Here is an 8847-nt window from a genome sequence, read left to right on the forward strand (position 1 = left end):
TCTGTAAAGAGGATTCGCTTACGGTGTATTTATTTAATTTTTTTATATGTATTTCTTTTCTTTTATCTTACGAAAATGATCTTTGGCTGTTTAGTCTGATATTGAGATTAATCAGGTTTTGACCCCCCCCGTACCCTGTTGAGTATTAATAATTTTTTTTTGTGACTTGAAGGCTAGATAAGATAACGCCTACTACTTGTTATTTGGACCCTGGGCCAATTATTGTTTTCGTCAAAAATTCTGAATTTGGGCGACTTAAAAGTAATTCGTGTCTGTCTACTTTTTTTCTCTCATGGTGTAATATCAGAATTTATCAAGCAACCATACTTTTATGTAAAATTCAATGGATAATCACGGCCAAGATTTATTTATCAAATAATCTTTCGGAAATAAACCCAAGCCGATTCGTAGACAAACACACTGTGAATCTTTTAGTATATTAGTATGTTTCCCTTAATTAAAGAGCAGTGTGGAATATGGGTTTTATGGGGAAAAACTGCCAAGGTAATTTCCTCTTAGTTTCTAAATGTAGTTGCGCTTATCAAGGGTGGATGGCATTGAACAGTTCTATGTTAAGGCATATACCTTTTTTTTTTGGGGGGGGAGGGGGGTGGGGGGGGGGGGGTACGTAGCCAAAATGTTACTTATCCTTCAGCATCGACTTTTGGTTGAACGTATACTACAGAATTCAATGCTACTTTCTTTCTATTGAAGAGGAATGTAACATATGTATGTCATTGCGTTCGAAGATTCACGATCACTTTAAAAAGTAAAAACTACATTCAAGTCTTATAGCTCCTATCTATACTAAGTGTGGCCTCTTATGAATTGGATTTTGATGAGTTACTGCACATTTAGATAGGACAGACATTGATATGGGAAAGGATTTAGCAAAGCTGCATTTCTAGAGCAGGACACCAATAATTTTCTTGATTCATAGTGAAGTTACTCTACAAGGAAGATAGGAGCGTTGTTATTTTCTATAAAGGATTATTTGGTGACTGTTAGAACCCGTTGGAAATTGCCTGGTTTTCTTCTGAAATATAATTTCGTAGAGCTCCATTTGGAACTGGACCTCTTACGGTCACTAATACAACAAATTTCGGTTCACTTATTTGTTCCCATACTTCAAAATTGCACGTTTTAGTTTACATCCTAACAACCCACACAATCTCGTCCATTTATATATAAATACAAATTAAAGTGTAATAAGTATTTAACTTCCTTAATTTCATTGTAAATAATTTTTTCATACAGTTAGTGTGAATGAATGTTTCTTAGACGAAACTGAATTATACCATACTTGAATACTTGAGCGAGAAGTAATGTTTTTCTATTATTTTACCATTGTATGGCTTAAAAATTTTACACACACACACATACATACACACACACACACACACACACACACATATATATATATATATATATATATATATATATATATATATATATATATAAAGCTTTCATTATGCTAAACCTTTTCCTAAGGGTGGGCTTACAGCTGAATTTCAAATATAATTTTTTTTTTTATTTTAGGAATTATTTGTTTTTATGCCATATAACCTATTTTATGATTTTTCTTTCTCTATTGTAATTGTAAGTAGCTGCAGCCACCACTAGTTCATCAAATAGGCAGTAATATTTTAATTCAATAGGATTTTGATATGACATATAGAAATAAGTATATTTAATTATTATTATTATTATTATTATTATTATTATTATTATTATTATTATTACGTCGACTCGTGTCCTTACAGTAACACCGATCTCACTAAATTGATATATAGCCCGATTTTCATATACAATTTCAAGCGATTTGATTTCCAAATTTAAAACCTAGCCATTGTCTGATGTGCTTTTTACAATCATTCATTAAACTCCAATTCTAAAGACCCCTAAAATGGAGATCAAAGTAACTAAAACTGTCCAGCTAAAGTGCCAAAGCGTAACTGTGAAACTAAAAACAGCCGATAAAGTGTTAGAATGCAGTAAAAAAAAACAGCTGAAGAAATATAAAAAAGTAACTAAAACTGTCCAGCTAAAGTGCCAAAACGTATTATTATTTGCGATAAGCCCATGGGCTCCAACAGAGAACATTGCTCAGTAAGGAAAGTAAATAAAGAAATAAACTACAAGAGAAGTTTAAAAATAATAATAACATTAAAATAAACCTTTCTTATATGAACTATAAAAACTTGAAAATAACAAGAGGAAGAGAAACAAGATAGAATAGTGTGCCCGAGTGTCTTTCACGCACCTTTTCTCGTCAGAACTTTAATTTGCCACAGAATTAGGAAGACTTTCTCCTCTGTACAATGATGGATGAAGTCTGGAAGCTCATACACACAAAAAACGTTCTGGACTCTTTGTTGCGATAAAAAACAAAGATAATTAAGATAAGGTCAGTAGCGGTCAGAAGAAATTCTTGCTCATGTCCGTCTCTTTATAATTAGAGGATATGGATGCTTTAGTCTTAGATACCAAAGCTGTATACATATGATCAGCGTCCAAGCCCCTCTCTGCCAAGTTGGAACCAGGAAATGGGTACTGAAGACTTGGCAGATGGACCATATCTGGGCCCCCAAACTCCTCATCCCTTATACAGTAGATACATAGACGGCTGCTAGCATTTGCAGAATTTTTCCTTAAGAATGGGTGAATTCAAAAGCCCATTTCGTAAAATAGAAAATAAAAGTCAAGTAAAGAATGAACAATGGTAAGAAAAGCTATAACGTTTTGCTCGATATTTCAATGCCCCATTAATGCTATCGAACCACTAATTTACAACCTAAATCAGCAGCGTGATGATATCACGATGTTTTACTCACAGATAAATTGTCGTGGTCCCCATCTTGGTGACTTCATTATACATGCCCCTCGTCCTCAAGGGTCTTCCCGACCCTGAAACCTACAGGTGACAATAACGTGTCCTTAAACTGCCAATTATGGGTAGTATTACACTGAATTTTTTTGCTTTTTTTTCAATATTGAAGTTTCTTCCTTGTAAAGACTCATTTAATAATGAATGATAGTATACTGTTGTTTGATTTTCTTATTCATTTACTGTTGTTATTTACAACAATCTTTCGCATCCTGAGTATTATTATTCTTATTGCTGAATATTTTGGTATCCCTAACACTGACATGATCCTTCACAACTTCAAAGTAAATTTTACTTCTTATAATTATCATAAATTACATTATAAGTTATAAGATTGTCTTTGCCATTGATGGACTTCCTGCGTTAGGAAATGTAACACCACTTACATTTTCCCATTCTCAGCATCCTTTGCGAAAGAGGTGTAGTGCATTAATGATGTCTAACTGAAGGACCTCCTGTTTTGAAACTCATTACCTCTTGAAAATAAGTATCATAAACCTTCTTAGACTTACATGACTGCTGGGTGATTTGGGAGTATATTTTGTTATTTAGTTATTGGAACTTTAGTGTAACCAGGTTTAATGTAAATACAACACTGCTATTTTACACGTTTATTTGAAGTTACCATACTTCTAATACAATTTTAGAATTCTAATATCCTTTTGTATATAAATACGATATCGGAAATAATCTTGTACATTGTTTTGTGAATTCGCTACGAAGGAAAAACAACTTACAGTATTTATATGTATTCTAAGTCTATTAAGTTCAATTTATTGTAATAAAGAACGAATTAATGGTCGTATCGGTGACATAGCTGATTTACATAAATAGTTCTGTGATAATTATGATGTATTATTTCTCTCCCAAGTTCATGAACATCGCTAGTAAATTCTATGCATATAATGTATTACTAATATAATTTATATATATATATATATATATATATATATATATATATATATATATATATATATATATATATATATATATATATATATATATATATATATCGCATTCTATGTTGACTAAATGAATACCCATACACATGAATTTTTTTTAATACATGTAAAAATATTAGTTCTTGGGTGGCGCTCCATAAAATTTTCAAAGGATTTCATAGTTAATTCACATATATACGCAGTTAATGTGTGTGTGTTTTATGCGTTTGAGTTTGATGCATTTTAATTGATTCCACCCCAGAGACCAACAGTAGTTCAATGATGAATCATGCTCGTCAAATTTGATATTATTTTTCTCTGCAGAATTTTGCTGTTCTCAGCCAAAAATCTAATGGTATCTTATGAGATATGATGCTTGTAGAACTATTTTGTGCGCTACAAAATCAGACGGTACGCTGTCTTGGCCGTGAGGGACTTGTACATATGTATTTGGTGGTTATCTCATGCCGTGAATTATCTAGTAACGTAAAGTCTTGACCCCCAGAAGACAACGTAAACTCTACCAGGATGAAAAAGGAATCTTGTAGACAGAAGCCTGTTAAGCGATGCCGTACACATGATTTGGGCTCGTTTTTTTTCAAACAATGAAGTCATATCTTTCACGTTTTTTTACTTCTGTATTGATATGAATATCCTTTTAATTATATATATATATATATATATATATATATATATATATATATATATATATATATATATATATATATATATATATATATATGATTTCGCCTGGGGCTCTGATCTCGAGGTCTTTAAGAGAATCCAGACTTTATTGTATTAATATATATGACTTATTTGCAATATGAAAAACGTTTAAATATGAAAAAATTTTTCATATATATATATATATATATATATATATATACATATATGTGTGTGTGTGTGTGTGTGTATTTCTAAAATAAAATCCTTCGGTGTTAGGATTACAAGAGTGCCTAATTTCCTTCAACAGACTTTTCTGTTAGTCTGTGCTTGCTGTTGTCATACATGATATTTTGCGGCTCGGTTAACCATGCATGCATGATATGATATAATATTCTCATATGGTATGCGTATGTCAGGCTATTATTTTTGGCATATTTTATTTATGTTGGTTATTATAACTTTTCTTTAGAGTAACATTAATTGAGTGATAAATTTGACGCCCTCTGAATGACATGATCTTATTCACACTCCGGGTGAAGTTTAATTTGAAAATAAATTACCAGGTCTCAGAAGTTAAGGAATTTGATTAATATTTTCCATGCCAAAAACTAATCAAAACTACATGAAATTGTTGGACATCCAATGTATATTGTTATTCACTGATTATTGATCAAAATGATAATAGTAATAATAGACCAATACATTTTTCATATTTGTAATTCAGCCATTAACCCAATATCTTTTTTTTTATGTTATTACCCTTTTCGTTAGCTGAGCCTATAGCATCTATTAGTTACTAGTTACTGGTAGTCATTTCGATATCCACAGAGGGTGTCTGAAATTTGCTCTTCTTATGAACTACAGAGGGACTTCTGTGAGAGGATGTTTTGGCTTCATGGTTATTTTTAGACTTTGCTTATGATTATGCTTCTCCTGTTTCCACAAATATGTACATGAATTTCACCTTTTTTAATCTGTCAGAGTTAATATAATAACGACGTTTAAGATAATTTTATTATTTTTTTTAAAATGACTTCTGTTCCAGCATGTATGTGGTTATGTAGTGCACTAAAGAACGGAACAGATAAGGTCCTCACGTTTACTCGGTTTCAGTGGAATAATTTATACTTCTTTGGTGGTGCTTACTACAAAATTATTGATTATGACTTTGATATGGTACAGAAAGCCGAGACTAGGAGGTTTTTTTTTATGAGGCTCATATCCAAGTAAACTTTTTTGTGTTCTGTAAACTAAATATGTGCATATTGTAATGCTGTATTTGCATGCATGTACGTATTGCTCATCTCTAGATACTTGTGGATGACTGTCTTAGAATATGCAAGGTTTTTCTTTATTTTCTATTAATTATTCAGTATCCTATTTTAATTTGACTTTTGAAAATATGGGATTAAGATCATTTTTCTTCTTTATATTACTCTTTAGGACTTACTATTTCTCGTTTCGTTTCTAAATCTTGTGTAATTATTTATTCCTTTATTTAATAATAGTAAGTTTTATACTGCTGGATCCCACTTTTAACCTTAAATCTTATGTAATTATTTATTCCTTTATTTAGTAATAGTAAGTTTTATATTGCTCTATCCCACTTTTAACCTTACGTCAAATAAGATTTCGCTGCCAGATTTAAATGTAAGCCTGCTTAACTCGTTAATCTTTACTCGATAAGTTTGTTTAACATGTGACCAAAACCAATTTTGTTTACATTTCAGGATCACGATTTTGACAGTTATCTCATAGCTGATTGAGAGTAGCATGTGCCCTTGTTAACTTTAAATCTTTAATTATTTGTCATCACATTTTTGTCTGCTGCTACAATTCATTCTTAATCTATTTTATTTTAGTTGATGTCGTAGTACTGTTTTTTTAGCTTTTTATCATCGCAAAATTCTTCATTGTTTCTGTTCTTATTTTCAAAATACAGATACTATGATGATAATAGATTTCTTTACAGTTACCTGCTTAGAAGGCTATATACATGCTTTCAGTTAGCTGACATTAGAAAATACAAAAATCCTTGGATCATCATTCTTTCCAAGTAGGTTAGTGAGGAAACAGAACACAGCTGAGCTGTAATACTATAAATGCAGTTTTCCTCTATACCAGGGGTTCCCAACCTTTTTCCTCTTATGTGTCCCTTGGGAATTTATATAGATTCCTGGGTACCCCTAAAATTGAGAATGAAAAAGAGAAACAATGAAATTGATATTGTGATTGACTTGTGTATTACGCAGTACTGGATATTCTCTCAGATTTAATGCACAGCTTGAAGAGTAGAAATATACCACCGGGGTATATATGCCCCCTCTTGGGAACCCCTCTTCTATACAGTACCTTCGCAATGTAACCCGCGTATCGTTCCTCTTTTGTACACTTAAGCAACTCCATATATATCAATGTAGGATTGATAGTGAGGATAGTTTTTGAGAATTTTAATGGGCTGTTAGTTTCTTCGCTATTTTGATGTATTTTTGAGTTAGTTATATAAATTGGCCTCTGAAAAATTAAATTTTCTTCAAATATACTTTTCAAGCATTTACCAAAGAGCTGTTTAGTTTTCGAAAGAGATAATATCAGGGTTTTCATTGATGTGGTCTCCTAGATCAAGTAAAGAAAAAATAATATAATTTAATATAACCATTTACTATGTTACAAGGTGGGGAATGTTGTAAAGCCTTAATTTATTTGGTAGTTATTAAGTAGAGATTATCTTTATTTCATTATTTTTCTAGTAAAAGAAAGACATAGGAAACTTCCATTTGATGTCAGTTTCTAGTCCAGACTTTAATGGTTAGTAGTCAGGTAAAGGAATCAAACCACAAAATAATCAAACATTCTCTTGAAGGAAAGGCCATTGAACTGATTGAAAACAGGTGAGAGCTACCTACGGAGCTTACCAACAAAAAGTCACTAAATCTCTCAATATAGTACAAGGCTATAGACCTTGGTACAAGGCTTGCTCATTTCCACTAAGCGATGGTAACCTTGGTCGAGTTGTATCTCAGCCTTTCTAAATGATAAACGGTAAGCAAATTTACGTTAAGAGAATTACCAGCATTTGTTAAAGAATGTAGAATTCGAATAAATTCCGTGAAGGCTTTTAGTAGCCATATTCTATTTTTTTTTTTGCACCGCAAACTGAATACTGTTTTTATTAATATATAATCGTTTAACGAAAAGTTGGTTTAATTCGTTGTTATATACTTTATGACCTGCATAAAGATCTGCCTTTCTTTTCTTCTATTTATTTGATATCGAATTTAAGCTCTTTAATCTTTTTGTCTTAGCGAGTGGATGCCCTGAATACTTATTGATATAATAATTAAATCTTCTTAGATTTTAGGATATCTCAAATGTGCGACTTGATTATATCACTTTTTATATGCTGTTGACAATTCCCTATTTGGATTATACATTAAAACACTAATGTCCTGATAAGATTTCATTACAATAGGGTTGATCTGCAGAATTGTTACTAGAGACACCTTACAGTATCTTTGCTACCTAGTGAAACATCTCCGGGCTTCATAATTTCAAATAATTTTGTAACTTGATTCTTATAATTTTTCAATGAATGGAACATGTAAACCAACAAGAAAAGAAAAAAGAAAAACACTAAGGTGTATGGTCCTGCTCTCAAAGCGCTTCATGACAATCCTGTAAGATTCCTGTTCAAAAAGATAAGAAGTGGGATCTTGTAGTGATGTGATGTCAATGAATGAAGGTCTTCCTATTGAATGTTGTTAAATATTTATTATCCATGGAACGTACATAACACCACATGTACTAGGTGTAAAATTACAAAATATTAGTTCTAAAAGTGCTGCTATACAGGGAAAAATGGCCTGATCTTATGTATACTGTAATTATGAATTGATTTTGAAAATATACAGATGGACATAGTATGCCTAATTTTTAATACAATGACGTTTAGTTATAGAAGTTGTACAGGATCAAGGGTAAATGGCAATTGAATCATGGTCCTTTTTCTTAGTATCAGTTAGATTTAAGTTGAGAAATGAATGACAAATTGGAGACAATAAAGCCTTAATATCACAGTATATTTTGGGGTTTTAAAGGTTATAGTTATGGAATTTTGTGCTGAAATGTTGTAGTTAGCTGGAGATTACTGAGAAGCCAATATATTATTGTTCAAGTTTTTTAACTGCATCTTATAATTATTTTTATTTTTTGTCAATATTTTTATATTTCCTACACCTTACAGGTTCATGTTGACTATGTATACACATTGCTATAGTTGGAGATTTATTTTTTGAGTAATTTCATATGTTAAAACATAATGTATTAGAATAATTTTATTAAAAGGGTGTATTT

The sequence above is a fragment of the Palaemon carinicauda genome, chromosome 22 (assembly GCF_036898095.1).
Source record: "Palaemon carinicauda isolate YSFRI2023 chromosome 22, ASM3689809v2, whole genome shotgun sequence".
Classification (NCBI taxonomy): Eukaryota; Metazoa; Arthropoda; class Malacostraca; order Decapoda; family Palaemonidae; genus Palaemon; species Palaemon carinicauda.